This window comes from Cyanistes caeruleus, chromosome 1 (assembly GCF_971803275.1).
Source record: "Cyanistes caeruleus chromosome 1, bCyaCae1.hap1.1, whole genome shotgun sequence".
Lineage (NCBI taxonomy): Eukaryota > Metazoa > Chordata > Aves > Passeriformes > Paridae > Cyanistes > Cyanistes caeruleus.
In genome coordinates, this window is record NC_141701.1 from 98,581,330 (window position 1) to 98,599,770 (window position 18,441).

The 18,441-nt window shown below is 38.9% G+C and overlaps 1 protein-coding gene across 1 annotated transcript in view; it reads right to left on the reverse strand.

Moving 5' to 3' along the window:
- The window catches only part of AMPH (amphiphysin), a 124,760-nt gene that overhangs the window by 76,068 nt on the left and 30,251 nt on the right, over window positions 1–18,441 (reverse strand). The gene's annotated exons all lie outside the window — the stretch shown is intronic.

Below are 18,441 nucleotides of genomic sequence, written 5' to 3' on the forward strand. Positions count from 1 at the left end.
TGGCTGGGTGTTCAGTCCAGAGCAGGCTTGCACAGATCTAAGAAAATTGGAAAAAAACAAAGGTCCAGGGAACTCCTCTGCCTCAGCTAGCTAAAACTAACTAAAAGCCAGAGAGAAGCTCTGTCCCACTGTCTGTCCGTGCTGCAGACACCACAGTCCAGGAGCGGGGTGTGTGGGAGTGATGTTTTTCTTTAACACAAACTGTGTGCTTCTTCTTCCCCCTCTCTTGCTTTCAAAGACAGTCTTAAAGGTGCAGAACTTAATATATAACATAAACCAGACGACTGGGGATACCAGTATCATAAAGTCACCCCAGGACACCATAGTAACCCTTCTGCAAATCACAGAATCTAATTGTCCATCATTGCCCAGATAATGTAAAAATTCTCTAAAGAGATACACAAAATAAACAAGATTATGATTACCTTTGGAATGAAGCCACAGACTGCTTGATACCTTAGTTTTTGGTCATTTGGTTAAAACCAAGAAGAACTTTACAGAGGACACTGATCTGCATATTGCAGTGTACCACAATATGTAGGCAGACCTTTGCTCTCACCCTTTTCTTTGCAACACCCAGCAAATTTCTTTTGCTGAAAGTATACACCTTTGCAAAACTTAACACCATGGCAAGTGGTTACTGCTCTGCATTAAGTGTGACCCTAAGAGGTCCAGCAGTAAAACTTAAGCTGGGCAGTAGAAATACAAGGAGACTGAAGGATTAGCTTTTAAGTTTACAAAGCCTCATTTTGCTTATGAGAAGGGAAGGAATACTAACAGCTATGTCAGTATACTGCTAGGGACTTCTCCTTTTCTCTTAAGAACTTCACCAGAGTTAATGCCATGGGGTCCCACATGATGAGGTGGCTCATCAGCTGCGCTCTGTATGTATTCTGAACAGTGCTTATCCCCAGTGGATGTGAAAACCTGGTACAGCTTCAAACAATAAAGCAGTTCCCTAGATTATGTGGGAGGCTAGCCTACATGACAGAGGACAGCATCAAGGTAGAGATAGTGCAATGGTGCATGGCAGCTGATTTTCATTGATTGTAGCTTAAACAGGAAGACGAAATGGAATGAAACAATAAACAACATAGATCAAGATATATAGAGAACAAAAGAGTGAGAAATCAAAGAAGGAATTAAGTGGGAGTCAAGTGATTATGAGAGAATAGGGACCAAGCTAAAAGCAAAGAATCAACTTTGAGAAATCACGGGTTTGATTCATTTGCCTTCCCATAGTCATCTCAGATCACACAGGATGTCTCGAACACCTCTGTGCAGGTGGCAAACATGACATAAGATGGCAGCTCAAGGCAAGGCAGGATACAACTCAAGCAGTCTATGTGTGGGCTGCTAAACTTAACTATTAATAGCATAGCAACACCTACAGTCCTCAAATTTTTGAGTTTTCTGTTCGCACACAAAATTGCTTAATACAATAATAGTGCATTTTTTGGTCACTTTATCATTGGGAAAAACAGGTACAGAAAAGGCAAGTAACTTCTACACCAAGTTCAGAGAGTGTCAATCATAAGCCAAAACAGACTAGCATCTTAACCTCTGACCCATCCTCCTGCGAATAGCAGTACAGAAATCTGCTGTATTCAGATTATCTGCTCTACAGCTATACAGAAGAGAAAGAATGAGACAAAAAGGCATCTCAAATAACTGCAAAGACAATCTCTTTGACCTTCTCTGGCTTATGTTGCTCTCATCCTTTTTGAAAAGATTGATTACTTCTTTTGATTGAACAAGGTCTAAATTTAACTGCCTGAATAATTAGCAATGATATCCTTGGCTGAATTTCTTTTAAAGTGTAAAGTGTCCTTTACTGCATCCCAAATAAAGCAAAACATTACACTGCTGTATTAAAAAAAAAAAATAAAAAAATCCTGTCATCTGTTGTTTCTGCCTGTACTTACTACTAATGTAGCTGAAAAGTACCTGGATAGCTTTCTAATAGTGAGCAGCCTTCAGGGTTCTAGCTGTGCACTCAGGTTCACACTCTCCTCATTACTTCTTATTGACCTCCTTCTTACCAGTTCCTTCACTGTCTGACTACCCTTTGGTTTGTCCTCTACCCTTACTGTTGAGCAGACACTTTCCTTAAAACTGTTCCCTCCAAAAAACCTCAACAATAGAAGAAATATTTTATTTACTGCCTTTGATAGCATTTCAGTTTTGTCATGTGAAAACTTCATTTATCTGATCTACTAACTTTTGGGCTGCAATCTTTTCAAACCAAGAGACTATCTGAACCTCTGCCCCTTATAGCACTGAAGACAAGGGGACCATCATCTTCTTATTTGAAGATCCTATCAAAAAACATGATTAATAATTTAACTTCTGATGGCTGAATTTACCTGGTGACCAGCTAGTACTTTTGCTGTCTACTTACTTGATACTACTAGTCTTTAGGAATGAGGGGATAAAAAAAAGGCTCAAGCAGCCACTTGATAAACTTTCTTCCACTGTATTTCCAAGGAAAAAAAGGCACAGAATCAAACACAAAACAATTGACATTGACAAAACTTCAATTTGAAACTTTCCAAATTAGATTTGGATCGTTGTTTAAAAATTAAGTAATTGCCTAGATAGAACTTCTTAAAAAATGCTTCTAAGATCTTGTCAGAGGAACATTTAGTGCAAAAATCTTTTTAAGTTGGAAGCAGCCACAATGCAATAAATGATTCATTCTCCTGTATAGTAGGGCCACTAAGGCTCATCTTTGACCAAGTCAACTAAGACAATTTATTTTACCAAAGTCCTCCACAGAGATATCTAACAGACACTGTGTTAACTCTAAATTATTTTTTTTTCTGAGCAAAGAAGATATATCAAATATAAGTTTCTAATTTATCTGTAGCTACCACAGTTTCATTTCTTAATTAAACATTTAAATTCTACCTGGAAAAAGACAACTTTGTCCTTTACGGACTGTCCCTTTGGATTTATCACAGCAAATATATGCTGTTCTTCTTGGCTGTTGGCAGTTGGCAAAAAAAAAAATCAAACAAAAAGCTTTTCAGTCACATGGCCAAATAAAAATATCTCATTCAATAATTCAATATAACAGGCCTTGAAGTGTGCATGCATCTTCCTACTGTTTAGTTCCACAGGATATATATAGAAGAGTCTCGTTTATTCACCTCGGATCATACAATTTCAGCGGGTCACAGAATTTAAGGAAACTAGGCTTTCACTTTCAATAGTGATGACTTTCAGGCTATTTCCCCTTATATTCCCACTGCTGTATCTGATTTTCTCAGTTCCAAGATCAGTGAAAATATTTCCTATTGGTCTTGATTAAAATACAACAGAACCAATTTTTAATAAAATAGAGGATTTTGGCATTAAGTAGGTAAAAAGCATTAGTGGCAAAATACATGCTTTCAGTAGAATGATATGAAGTTGGTAAGTCTCATTTGATAGCATTATAGGTATCTCTAGGTTACTTCTCATCACAGAAGGCAGACAGACAATTTAAGAATGACATCAATTTCTTCAATGTAGAGGAAGAACCAGATAAAAATTCATAAAGAAATTGTCAGAGTTGGTGGGGAAAAAAAAGATAAAAGAGATATTTTGATTTGATATTATACATTTTTCCAGTGATTGCCTGTAAGATCATAATTAAACACAAAATTACATTTACGTCAGTAACTATGCAGAGACGATGCCAACTAGAGACAAGATTACAGCCATTCATGACATGAGTAAATTAACAGAGCTCACTTATTTCTTATGTCAGTGTCAAAGAGAGAACAGTTTAATTTAGTTTCCCTCCGCTTACATCACTATTTCCACAAGCCAGAATACTAGTGGTTTTGTGTCTTAACAGTTTGGTTTCCAAATTAGTCCATATGCTCAAAGTAGCAATGCAGATGCCTAATCTTGACTGCCTCCTCCAGTCTGATCTGTGACATTTCCACAGGTACTTCTTGGAAAGGAATTGGCTGAGGCTAGGAAGAGACACCCACATTTGATCCAGTATGCCCTGAGGTGAAGATGCTGCCCACCCAGAGGCTCCTTCATGTCCAGCAAGGATAGGATTTCTCTCTGTAGACCCAGCTTCATTACACAACTGGTATAATGGAGCCCTGGGGAAACAAAACCAAAAGTTTCCAGCACGGTTTTGGTAGCTTGCCAACAACATATTTCACCACCTGTTAAGAAAGTCTCATGTCATGCCACACATAGCAATGCAGTACATGAAGATAACTTTGTCTAGTGTTTTGCAAAACATTTTCCAGATTGATGCTCATCTATGGAGGAATTTACTGTTTCTTGACAGATTGTGAAAATATTGCACACTAAGTATCAGTGATGTGCCTGACATAGCAACAGTCACTGATGAGGTACTTTTCACCATTGGGATGCTCAAAACTTCTCTCTTGTCTCCTCAACTGGAGATGGAACTTTTTCAGATAAATTCATTCTTCCCCTAGATGGAATGATAAATAAGTGGGTTTTTTTCAAAAAATGGAGCTGCCAAAAGTATAAATCTAAAATTTAGATAGAGCATATATACATGGTTTAGCAAACCTAACAACTTGGGAAGCCTTTGAAGCCAGCCAGGTCTGTCTTTCTTTTTTAAAAATAGCTTTGTCAAAAATCTATTGATCCAAAAGAGATTTATTTCAAACTAATTGGAAGAATTGGTGATGGCATAGTCTCCTAACAATCACAAATTTTCCAAGATCATCTCAATAAAGAAATAATTAAACTGGCGTAACATGGCTAGCTTTATGTGCTAGTCAGATATTTCTGAAGAAAGTTACCATATTTCCTTCTCATTGCTTTTTAGAATTATTGAGCATTTTTGCATTACTGAAGATCAAACCTTGTAATGTTGATGTATTCTAAGGCTGCTCAGCTAACATAGTATATTTCTAATTCTCTAGTTGAGTGCTATTAAGGATAAGCTTGCCTGTTCTCAGGAGTTTATGTGTATCATTTCTTCATGCTCACCCCAAATCATGGACTCTTAGTTACTTAAAAGGAAAAAAGCACTGAACTGATGCTGAGGTCATGAAGGACTACCAGCAGTGGTGGTGCCAGTGCTCCAGCTTTGACATTTGAGACACTGTAGACAAGCGGGACTTCATCCTCTCCCATCCATTCCTCCCATCAGGAATGAAACTCCAGAATTAGCCTTCAGAGCTGCTGAACGTGGAAGCAGATGTGTTGCTCAGATCAGCAGCACGCAGAGTACATACAGGGTCCCCTTTTCAGGAAAGTCTTTGCTGAGGCAACATCAATTCCCTTCTACTCAATGTGCTGCATGAAAATAACCCATTTAAGATCTCTCTAACAGTCACACTTTCCGGGCAAGAAAAGGTCCAGAAAAGGAGCCTATCTGCCAATGATGGAAAATAAATGGCAGGAGGAACACTGTTGTACTGCAAGAGAAGCGATGTTCTTCTGAGGATACTGTTCATCTGGAGCAACATTCTGATGCCTTTTAATGGTCCTTACTAAGACAAACAACAAGTCAGAGGAATGTACCACACTGAGAGCAAGATTAACAAGAAGAAAAATTCAGGTCCTGGAAAAAAAACCTTTTCAATACAGAAAGAGGATTAGGACAGCTAAGAAAAAATACCACAAACTCAAGTATAAGGAGATTTGGAAAACAGCACTTCCATAACTGAGAGAAAATAAAATAACAGTGGGATGCTGTGGCCTTATAACCTGTTAGTGTAGTCATCAAGGCATGCTGGAGAGACAGCAGAGGCAAAGACAAGCCTTAACCACCCTCATCAGCAAGTCTGGTGCTGCAAGGCCTGTTACACTCTTCAGAAGCAAACTCTTTCTACTGATACTGAAGCCATGTGTCAATGAACAGCTCAATAGAAATCTCTCATCACACATAAGATGGGAGGAAATTGGCACATGCTAGAGACTATGAAAGCCACTGGGGATATGGTGCATAGTGAATTCAGCAGTGGCGAAGAGAATGCTAAGTTGACTGTCATTTACACATTAAATGTCATGGAAAAGCATGGCAGAGGGGCAAATAATTCTAGTCTTTCTCTTGTTCTCGTGTCTTACACATGGCAGAAAACTGAAAACAATTATCACCATTCTTTTTTAAAGAGGGTTGTCATTCCTGTCTTCAGTCTATGCTTTTCCATACTAGCCAAATGCTCTGACTTCAACCTTCCATTGTGGCCAAGTATACTAATGTTCAACTCTTTTTTTGACTTTTGTCTAGACTCTTTCCAGTTTCTCTTAAAATAATATGTCTAAAACCACTTGATACATTTTAAAATCAGTGGTAGAAAGAAATGTGTTAAGCATTGAAAATCAGCTTACATGTGAAAATGGATCAGAAAATGCTGCCTGACCTGAAAAAGAGATTAAACTATGGCAGTTTGATATTCAGGACTTAATCCTATGAAAAAAACCACTGCACATGTCTAATAAAATAGTTACATATTCCTCAGTGTCTCGTACATTTGGAGCTCACATATACCGTCAGTCTAAATACTCCTATCCACCATGATCACCAGAATAAATAACTATCTTCCAAGCACCTTTAAAAACCACTTCCAGATTGGATTATAACACCTTAATTTCTGGAGGAGAAAACTGAGGCACAGGAATTGATCAAGCAGCTGTGCCAGCCTTTAATTAATTGTGTAATACACCAAAGGAACAGCTTTAATCTGAATGTGTAGTTGTCGTGCATCAACACTGTGCCTAAACAACTACTGAGCAACAAAAAGAACTAAAAAAGCAAATATAACAGAGTACAAATATATAAAAAAGTCTACATATCATTTATTTCTCTCAAGTGATTAGATTTGTGAATCTGAATGTGTGAGAAAGAGAAGCAGGATTAATTTCTTTATCACTCCCCAAAATAAACTGATACATATGGCAATTATTACTTAATATTGTCTATCATACTTACTCAGGCTGTCATACTTCTTGTAGCAAAAATTTTAAATTTAAAGATATTGGTTCAAAAATAACTCCATCATAGCTTACTGTAAATCATTCTCTAAGTGTAAAGACTGATTTTATTTTTTTTTCCTTTGGCCCTGAAACTTTCAGCTGTGAAAAATAGCTCCTGCAGCAAGTAATTTCTGAACAAAGACATGTTGTAAGTGATTTTTTATTAAATGCTTTCATAAAAGATGCTTTTCACATAATGAACTATAATTACTTTAAAAGGCAAGTAGAATTGTAGGCATTTATTAATATAAATTGAACTTCAAGCAGCTACTAAAATATTAGAAAGGCACCACAGTCATAACATTTTGTTCATTTGTATGAATATAAATGAGTTTTTCTAGGAATACAAAAGTACCCCACAGGCACTGAAGAGTGTTAGGAGCACTAGGAAACTCGTGATGTTCTTAGGCAACTTTAAAAACATACTGGTTTTGTTATTTAAGCATATAGAGACATTGTTTCTGACTAATGAAGGTGACTTCATGCATTGTAAGAGAACAGAAGCCTGAGGTTGCAAAGATAAATTCTCTGTCTGGAAATATTTTTCTCAGGTACCCTCAGGATTCTCTTGACCAAGGAGATTAATCATGTAGGGGGAGGTATGTTACAGTGTTTAGCATTCAACCCATGTCCAGCAGAATCAAAGTCTGCCAGTCTTCTAGGAGGGCTTCTGGAAAATCCAGTCTTACACCAAAGACTTGGTAGTATTCCCACTCAGGGTGAATATTCTGATTATTGAATGCCTTATGCTGCTGCAAGTTAAGAGGAAAATGAACAACTTTATAGAAAAGGAAGGAAACTTTCTTCTGAAACCTGTAAAACACAAACTGAAACAAGATCAGAGATATGTAAGTCTACAGTAACACTGTTGAGTGATCCACACTGTTACTGTCCCCCTTTTGTCTGTCTGTATGGTGCAGAGAGCTTTCCAGTTGCACCTCAAAATGTCTTTGGACTCCCTGTCTAGAGGTCCCCTCCAGCTTTGATGGAAAAATCACCCTTTATAACCAAATAGAATTGCTGTCTTTAACTGGTATTTTACTCTGTTAACCAAGTGCTATGAAACACAGTCTCAAGAGGACTTGTGAGAAGTTGAAGACTACTATCAAGCCAGTCTCAATTTATCTAAAATATCTGTATGACACCAAACTTCAGGCAGCAAGGTATATACTACAGTCAAACATTAGATCTGTCCTTTGAAAGCCAGCTTTTCACAGCAGAAAGTGTTGATGGCTGGCTGCTGAGGAATGCAGAAGAAGGGATGGCTACACAAAAGCTGGAAAGGAAGGAAAGGTACCCTGCTCCGTGGTGTGCAAACACGTGTATCTGACAAGATGCCAAATTTTTATAACATAGGGGAGTATTTATATATCATATATATGTATATATACATATATACACATTATATTACATAAAATTATAGACCCCTTCTTGAGCCAACTATGAAGAAGTACTTCAGTCTGAGTCTCAATATGTTCCTGTTGCTGAAATCCATATGTACAAGATGGTTAGGATGGTACTTGAGGGCAGGAGGTCTAAGGAACACAATGGTTACCAGGAAAACAGACGATCGTTTTCAGGACCCTCTTATCTACCATAACAGTAATGAAATAATCTAATATAAAGATGTAATGCATTCCACAACAAAAGGTCCCATAGTAGATAACATCTAGAAGTTGTGGAAGTTGGTCAATAGTTCGCATCTCGTATAATTTATCTCTGAGTATGATACTACACACTGTAAGATGCAGTCTATGAAATTTTCCCAATGCTGATGAACCTAAAATAACTGCAGCAGTCTGTGGGGGCTATAGGACGAGAAAAAATAATTGCCCCTACATCTATGAATTTTAGAAACAAAAGTCTTTAAAGGCCTCCCTAATCTGTTGATCAATGGGACCATGGCATATTCTTTGCCAAATCCTATCTTTGGGAGGAAAAAAGGCTCTCCAGGTATTTGCAGTGATACAGTTGCTTGCTTTGGAGCTAGTTTACACCCTTAAGATCATAGATCAGAGAGCTCAAAAAGTTGTCAGGCCAGCTCTTTTCTCATGAGATAAAGGTGCAAAGTTGTTAGTGCTGAATTGCATTTTCCCCAATTAACTAATGCCTGTCTTGCTCATGAAATGATACCATTGCACTCAGACACACAGTTTCCTCCGAAATGAGCAGCATTTGCTGCCTTTCTGCAAAGACTGCATCTTCTCAGCAAAATAACAGGTACTCCAGATAGCTAAAAGTTTGCAAACTTTAATGTGGGCATTACACAGATTTCTTGTCACAGGAGCAGTTTAACTAGTGAAGAGTGAATTTTTATGCTTTACTGCAAGGCCCTGTTCTAGATCAAGCTGCTAGGATTGCAGCTCTAACCCTGCATGTGGGATGCCCTCTGTAACCACAAGGCTATAAATCTGCAAGGGCTGGACTGCTGCAATGGATGGTTATAAGCTCTTCAGAAGGGACAGGTGAGGAAGGAGAGGTGGGGGTCTCCATACATTAGGGAGAGTTTTGACTGGATAGAGCTCAAGGATAGTGAGGGTAATAATGAGTGTCCATGGGTAAGAATCAGGAAAGAGTCCAGCAAGGCAGATATCTAATGGAGTCTGTTATAGACCCCTCAATCAGGAGGAAGAGGCAGATGAAGCATTTTATAAACAGCTGGCTGAGGTTTCACTATCTCTAGCTCTAGTTCTTTTGGGAAGTTGCAGAAGGTTCCAGGATTGTGTGGGAGATAACTTCCTGGCATAGCCTGGTAAGTGAGCCTAACAAGGGGTGGTGCTCTGCTAAAACCAGAGAAGATGGCTGGTGACAGATGTGGTGGTTGGAGGTGTCTTGGGCACAGCAGCCATGAAATGAGTTTTTCTCAGTGAAGTAAGGAAGGGGTCAACAAAACTTCTACCTTGGTTGTCCAAAGGGTGGACTTCAGCCTGTTCAGGGCACTGGTTCTGAGACTCCCCCTAGTAAAACAGCCTTTAAAAACAAAGGGTCCCAGGAAGGTTGGCCATACTTCAACATGGAAATGGTAGAGGGGCAGGAGCAAGCCATCCCTATGTGCCAAAAGGCAAGCTCTCAGGGAAGACTGGCCTGACTGAACAGGGAGCTTTTGCAGGAACTGAGGAAAAAAAAGAGACTTTATCACAAGAAAGGGCAGGCAAGTCAGGAAAACTACAAGGATTTCATTAGGTCATGCAGAGAGGAAATTAAAAAGGTGAAAGCTCAGCTAGAACTCAATCTGGCCACTGCTGTGAAAGATAATAAAAAGTGGTTTTTAAAATACATTAACAAAGTGATGGCCAAGGAAAATTGCCATCCTTTATTGTATGCAAAAAGGAACATTGTAACCAAGGATAAAGGCTGAGCCACTTAATGCCTCCTTTGTCTCAGTCTTCAACAGAAAGATGGGTTATCAACCAGCTCCCTGAGCTGGTAGTCAGGGGCAGGAGCAGAACAGACTGCCTGCAAACCAGGAGGAATTAGTTAAGTAACTTGCTGTGCCACTTGAGACACTCACAAGTCTGCAGGGCTGGATGAAATCCACCTGAAGATACTGAAGGAGCTGACTGAAGAGCTTGCCAAGACACTCCATCATTTGTCATCTGTCCTATTTAACCAGGGACATGCCAGATGTTTGGAGGCTAGCCATTGTGATGCCCACCTACAAGAAGGGTCTGAAGGAAGATTCAGGTAATCACAGGCCTGTCAGCCTGACCTTGGTGTCTGGGAAGGTTATGGAAAAGATCTTGAATGTAATCACACCACGTGTGCAGGACAACCAGGGGAGCAGGCCCAGTTAGCACAGGTGTAAGAAAGGCAGGTCCTGCCTGACCAACCTGATCTCCTTTTATTACCAGTTGACCCATCTGGTGGATGAAGGAAAGGCTGTGGATGGACCTGGACTTCAGCAAAGCCTTTGACACTGTCTCCCACAGCATTCTCCCGGAGAAGCAGGCAGCCCATGGCTTGGACAGGAGCACTCTTTGCTGGGTTAAGAACTGGCTGGATGGCCGAGCCCAGAGAGTGGTGGTGAATTGTGCTACATCTAGTTGGTGTCCAGTCACTAGTGGGGTTCCTGAAGACTCAGTGTTTAGGCCAATTCTGTTTAATATCTTTATCAATGGTTTGGATGAGGGGATTGAGTGCACCATCGGTAAGTTTGCAGGTGACACTAAATTGGGCAGCAGTGTTGATCTGCAGAGGGGCATGGACAGGCTGGATAAAGGAGCTGAATTCAGCAATATGAGCTTCAACAAGTACTGGGTCCTGCACTTGGGTCACAACAACTCCCTGCAGTACTACAGGCTGGGGACAGAGTGGCTGGAAAGCTTCCTGGTGGGAAAGGACTTAGGAGGTGCTGGTTGACAGCAACTGAACATGAGCCAGCTATACCCAGGTGTGAATAGTGAGGAATATACCAGGAATAGTGAGGCCAGCAGGAGCAGGGCAGTGATTATCCCCCTGTACTCAGCACTGGTGAGACTGTTCCTCAAGCACTGTGCCCAGTTCTGGGCCTCTCACTTCAAGAAAAACATTGAGACGCTAAAGAGAGTCCAGAGAAATGAATGGAGCTGGGTCTAGAGAGTAAGTCACATGTGGAGTGACTGAGGGAGCTGGGCTTGTTTAGCCTGGAGAACAGAAGACTGACACTTCCTCTTACAATGCTAAGAACTCCATTCATACTGAAGTCTGAATTCTGACATTAAGGAAATGTAACTTTATGAAGTACCACACAAAAGTCTCTTCTGATGCCGTTAATAAATTAGAATACGGGAAAAGCTTTAATACACATTATAAACTGAAGGAAACAGCTGTTAGTAAATATAATTTGAGATGTAATTTCCTAATTCTTAATAAAAATCACAGAGCTAGGAGACAGAGAACTTACACTGACGTATGATCAAATTTGTTGTGATATGAAACACACATTAAAATCTGATACTTCTTTTAGACTTCATGCTGCTGAATGATAAACCTTTATGACAAGACTTTTATATCAATACTCCAGGTGTATTTATGCCCCCTCCACTGTAATTTCATGTGACTCACTAATGTAATCCATGCAATGCTCTTGACTGCTATGATTCCTATAGGCCTGCAGGCAAATCAATGAAAATAAAGGCAGGTCATTATGTGAGATATTCCTAAACTGTGACAGTATTAAGGCAACTAATGCTGAAAACATGCACCCTAAAGGAAAGGCTGCTTGAATAATGACACTATTCCTCTGAGCATAGTCCTTGCCAAGCTACTCTAATGCTCCTCTTTATAAAAACCCAGGGCTCTACATCAAAAGCTCATAGAATGCAAAGTAGTCAAAAGACAGATTTATTACTTGTAGCTTTGTGTTTTTTTATAACTTTTATCCTTTTGTTTTCCTTGTGAGAGGAATTTTATGAACAAGATACCTACTGAAGCTGATAACTACAATGGAAGTTCTGGACACTGCAAGAAATCATGTTAACTGGTAGATGCCACTGCTTCCTCAAATTTAAATCAATCTCAGTATCTCAGCAGGTTGTTAGGAGGTTATCAGAGATGTCTTTATAAAAGTAGCAAAACTAAATCTTGATAATCTCAGGTATTGTTCACATATTTTTCACAGCGGTAAGAATAAAATGGTTGAAATAGTTCTGTTTTACCTTTCTTAACTTTGTCCTCTTCCTGCCCTCAGCCACTGTCAGTAGTACTATGGACAGTGACACATTTGCCACATCCTTCAAAAGGAAGCTGCATTTCAGTAGTGCACAGCAGCCCTTACAGACAGTAAAACAATATAAATGCAATGCTAGTGATTAATGTGTAATTAAGTGCAAGTCACTGTGGTTAACAGGGCTACATATTCGAGTCCTAATGCTTTCTCTTCCCATAACTAACTAAATTGTTTCTAAATCTGCTCTGAATTTAGGATGAGAGGACATGATTTAAAGCAAGATTTTCCGATTCAAAATAGCATGCTGTCATAGAACTTCTCATTCTAACCTTCAGCTACTTTTGTTTCAGAATAAATATGCATCTGTGAACGCCTGAAGTGCTCTCTCAGTGTCACAGTGGCAGACTTCTGGGGAAATCACTGTACATGGATTACAACACTGATCTAAATATAAACATTTCAGGGTCATGTTTGGGCAAGAAAAAAAATAGACAGTTTTACAACAGTGGTACTGTAGTAATACTCCTTGGGAATATGGACAAGGAATATTTTTCCTTACCAGCTATGAAAGCAGCATTTGAAAGCATATGAAATCCATTAAAAATTGCAGATCAGAGCAAGAATTTCTCAACCCCTGGACAAAGACGGGGAAGAATCCAGCTTGAGTGTTCAGAAATCATATAAACAGACAGACGTGTACTGCTCAAAGCAGTATCCTTCTGAAAACCAATTATCCTTAACAGGAGTCAAGCTTTGTCATCCAAAAAGGTTTGTTTTTTTTTTTTCTCTTACAGCATCCTACATCCTTCTTACACCTTCCTACATCCACCAGGCTCTCCACAGAGAGAGCAAACACTGACAGTTTCACTAAAAGGTTATGTTGCTGCTGCAGGCAACACTGGGCACCGCTCTGAGCTCTGTGTTCACATGACGTAAGTCAGAGGCAGCTTTGCTGAGCACAAATCGCTGGGGATTCAGCACCTTACGTAACTGCAGCAAGTGACCTTCCCATCACTACCTGCTCCCCCTCCCCCTGCTGAGCAGGACAGGACCCCTCATCACAGCACCCACAGTCAAGTATCAACAGCCCAAATCCATAGAAAGGATCAGAATATATATATACACACACTCATATATATAAAAAATATATAATATATGTATGTAATACAGGAGAGATCGCAGGAGCTGCTCCCTTTCCCCTGCACCCCTCCCCTCTCCCCTGGTTTCCCCTTCTTTTGTGCTTTAGTGTCTTTTTTTTTTTTTTTTTTCCTTCTGGGAAAAGAAATGTGAAAATATTTACTGGTGAATTTGGGTTCCACAATCAAGCACTCTACATCCAGAGCACCTGGATTAAATTACCTGTCTCAGAGTCAGCCTAAACCAGGTCCCCAGATGGGAACTTTCTTGAGGGAAGTGGCTCTTGTGCTGTCCTGCATCCTGTAGGATGGCTCTTGGGCTGTTCAGGAGCAGTTGGGAAGTGCTGGGCATACTCTAGGCTATGATAACCCCTAGGAAATCTGCTAGTCTCTGGCCACAGCAGATTTTTTCCAACAATCCCACAACTCCACTTCCTAGTATGCAGTGCACACTCAACACTATTGTGCTTTGGAGTTCTTGTCAATGTATACCCTTTCAGAAGGGAAAAAGTAGTTAAGAATTCTTTTTACATAGTAGTGAATCTGTCCATTCTAACAAACAACAAAAACAAAACACAAAACCCCCTACCAAATCAACAAACAAAAACAAAAAACCAAGCAAAAACACCAACAAAAAACTAAACCAAATTAAAAAAAAAACCACAAAAAACAATCAAAAAACTAAAAAGGAAAAACCCCTCTGAGAAATACTGTTTAACTTAAAAGAAAACACAAAACCCCAGCAAATACATTTTTAGTATAGAGTGGACCCTGAAAAACGTCACCTCCACATCAAGACAACTTGAAAAGCCATCACTATTACATTTAAGGGATATCATAAGGAAATCAATCATGTAATCAAAGAGATTAGGAATATGAATGCAACTCTGCCAACATGGTAATTTAGAGAAGCAGCAGCATGGGAATTTATCCTGTTACCTTGTACAGGATAGAAAATCGAGGAAGGAATGGAGAGATTATTGCACAAGTGAAAGAATGAAATGTGTTTTTCACAACATGTCATAAAATGTTGAGCTTTAACTTTTCATCACTTTACCCCATCTAATTTCTGCCCAAATAACTATGCAATCACTGCCAGGTACTTTCAATGCAATTATTTCTCCTGTGAGCAGTTTTTACATTATAAAAAGATGCCAATAGAGTAAAGGGATCAACAGAGAGAGATGAGGATTGAAACATAATTACACACTTACATGGCCACAGATCAGTAACATAAAGTTGAGTTGCATTAATAAATATTTAGACGTTAAACTACAAAGTAGCTTAATGTCTAGTTATCAACAGAAAAACCTGACCTTCTGATAAGCTGGAACTCTTTACTCTGTCCAAAAGGTGTAACATGCTTTGTCAGTTTTCTATGTCACAAGGTAAATTAATACTCAAAAGAATTTTTCTATCAGTTTCAATCCAGAACATACTTCAGTAAGACTTATTGTAGATAATCAGTGATGAAGAAAGTGATTAGTCTGTGAACAGAGATTTTAAACAAGGTTTAATCTGAAATAACAGAGCCATTCTAAACACTCCCTTCAAGAAACTTGTTATCTGAGGAACTTTCTTCCCTCTTCACCATATCATTCCAAATCACAAATCTAGAAACACATACACAGCTTTCAAGTAGTTGAACCTTAGCAGTAGCTGTGATATGAAAGGTAATGAACATTCAACTCTTCAGAGTTCACTTTTTAACTTGCCTAACTTAAAGGAATAGATATTCCTCAAGAGAGTCAGGAGATGTCCATGTCAGGAGAATACGCTGTATCCTCTGCACAGCAAGAGACAGGACAGGAAAAACTCTAGCTTGCCCCTTGTTCACCAACAGCACTGTAATTTCTTCCAAGTCTGCAGGACCTAGATCTCCCTGTGTAGCCAGAGTTCCTCCTTTCTCTTCTTGTGAAGTACTACAGTGCAGTATAGATCAGATATAAATATCCTGTTACATATCAAGAAAATTACAGTCCAAAAAAAGCCCTTAAGCCCAAGGATAGAACAACTTTTATTAAGTGAGAGAGACATGATGGATATGGTAGTGTCCTGAAGTACCAACTCACATTGTTTTATTTCTGTGTGTTGTAATCTTTTTCTGTGAGATTCAGAGAGCTTGATCTTTGTAAGCTCCACAGAGGCCATTACAGTGACATCTACAAATTTTAACTGTAATTTGAGGTGAGAGATGAGTAATTCAGGGATGACATTCTTTTGAGAACAACAAACCTATTCAGTCAACCAATAACATATTGTTAGTACGTATATAGTTAGTGTATATAGTAATATACACAAAAAACTGAGCACGAGTCCATAATTAAGGATAATCAGGATTCTCCTATTCAATGCTAGACATTATTTTCTTTCCTATTTACAAGGTTTGCACTTTTGAAGTCCACTTTTGTTTAAATTGATCTTTTAGTCAGTAAGTGCAGCTTCCACGTGATTGAAACCCATTGTGATAAAGGACGTCCTTACTCAGGAGAACAATTTCCAATGCCTTTCAAGAAGTGTGTCTAACGTTGGTCTTTAAAATACAATTATTATACCTCATCTTGTTAGAATTGCTGTGCCAATAGGGAACTGCATTGTAGTTCACATTAAGATTCCCCATAGACTTTGAAAGACAAATTCTGGTTGAAAAGTCTATTTTATTGTCAATGAGTATGACAGCAATAACTTAATTCCCATAGTTTGCATTGTGTATATCAATATATTAGACCTGGAAAGTTTTGTGCTTTGGTTTTCTTGTTTGTTTTTGCCTTTTTTTAAATTGTAAATTGAGATAGTTTACCCTTGAGAAATGCGATGAAAGACTTTGCCGTTTCTAGAATTTATTTCTTGTCTAGATTAGTTCAAATTTATGAGCTTTTCATATGTAGAGGAAGAAAACAGATACTGATAAATGTTACTGGAAAACTGAAATTACATCTGAGCATACAGTGAGACCCCTACTATGTATTCTCAACATTTATTGGGTAATTTACAGGACTGTTCTCGTAGCCCCCAGGTTAGAAAGTCTTCTCATACATCTGTAGTGGTTGAGCTGGTATCAGAACAGTGTATCTTAATATCCTTCATCTTTTTCTTAGAGATCAGATAATCACTTCCCAGATGATAATATATTGTCAGATAGGAAGATGTTGTCACTTTTGCAAGTCAAATGTATTCTTGAAAAAGAAATTCTGTTGGATTGAACCATCTGCTCAGTTGCTTTTCCTTCTTGAAAAATAAGAGGGCCTTTTGTAAACAAACATATTTTTCACAGCCACGCTCACCCAGGGTTTGCTGCTCTGGTTCAGCTCCTCTGCACTGAGCTGTTCTGCTGACTCACCATGTCCCTGGGCAAGGTGAGTCCCCTCACTGCCAGCTCAGGAAAAGGCTGAGTATGGAAATGGAAATACACTCACTGTCACTCCTTATGGAATCTGTGGGAAGGAGGATGCTGCCAGGAAGAAAACTTATGAGCAGCTGAGCCTAGCTGGAAGCCCTTGCTGAAGGTTACCTGTATCTTAGCTGCATTAAATAAAGCATAGGGAAGCACAAATACAGACATATTTTGAGAGCCTCCTCCATGCACATAGGTGTACCAGTGACTCACAGGGCTAAATACACTGATTTTCATCAGGAACAAAAGAGTATTTTCTTCCTGGAAAAAGGTACTGGCTGTACTGCTAGCAATATGTAGCATTCAATTTATACTCAATCATAAACTGAGCCCTTGTTTTTCATATAAAATAAATCCCCTGATAAAACCTGATTTCTGCCATTGGAAAGACCAGATTGCTGCAGAAAATTACAATCAAAAATAAATATTTTTTTTTTAATTTCTTATAATTTGGTATTTTCAATTATCCTGCTGTCAAATGTCTAAAGCTGTTGTTTGATTTAGAGGATTGGAAGCTGTTGCAGCAAAGGAAGGAGGCAGATATAACAGCCAAATGAATACCAGATGGCTGATCAGAAAGCATCAGTGTAAGGGTGCACAGAGACACCAGATTTGGGTGGGTTTGTGTAACTTTGCTAGAGAAAAAGCTCCATCCTGAGTAATGAAATCCCTCTCCAGCTATGGTGGGCATGCTAACATCACTATACAGCTCTCAGAGACATAGTTTTGGTATCACTGCACTGAGTTTATTTTACTACACATGCACACGTGTTTACAAATTTGGTTAAATGCTAGCAATAGAAGTACTTATAGAAAGGAGTGGCAACTGTAAAAACAAAGGCAACTGCAACCAGAAAAAAAAATCCTTTGGAAATTAATATTTTCTGTTACAATAGGCTTTAAGAAAGTTATGATGACTGGGGTTTTAGCAAAAAACTTTTTAACTTTTGCTAACTCAGAAAATTATATTTCAAGGAGCTCTTAACAATACAACACATTAATTGTTCCTATGACCATGACTTTTTTTGTTAGAAACCTTATTGACAACAAACAGGTAGTATACAAGATTACATCAGGATTTTCTGATGTCTTATAAATACTCCTATGCAAGAGTGAAATACTGCATCAAGCCCCTGAAGTATGTCATGTGAGAAAAAACTGGAACTAGTCAGCATTTCTCAGAGAAAGCAACTGTCACTCTCCCAAATTAAACATGCATACAGATATTAATCAGTGACAGGCAAGGGATGTATGGTTCCACTCTCTGCCCCTTTCTCTCCATCTACATCTCCACTAAC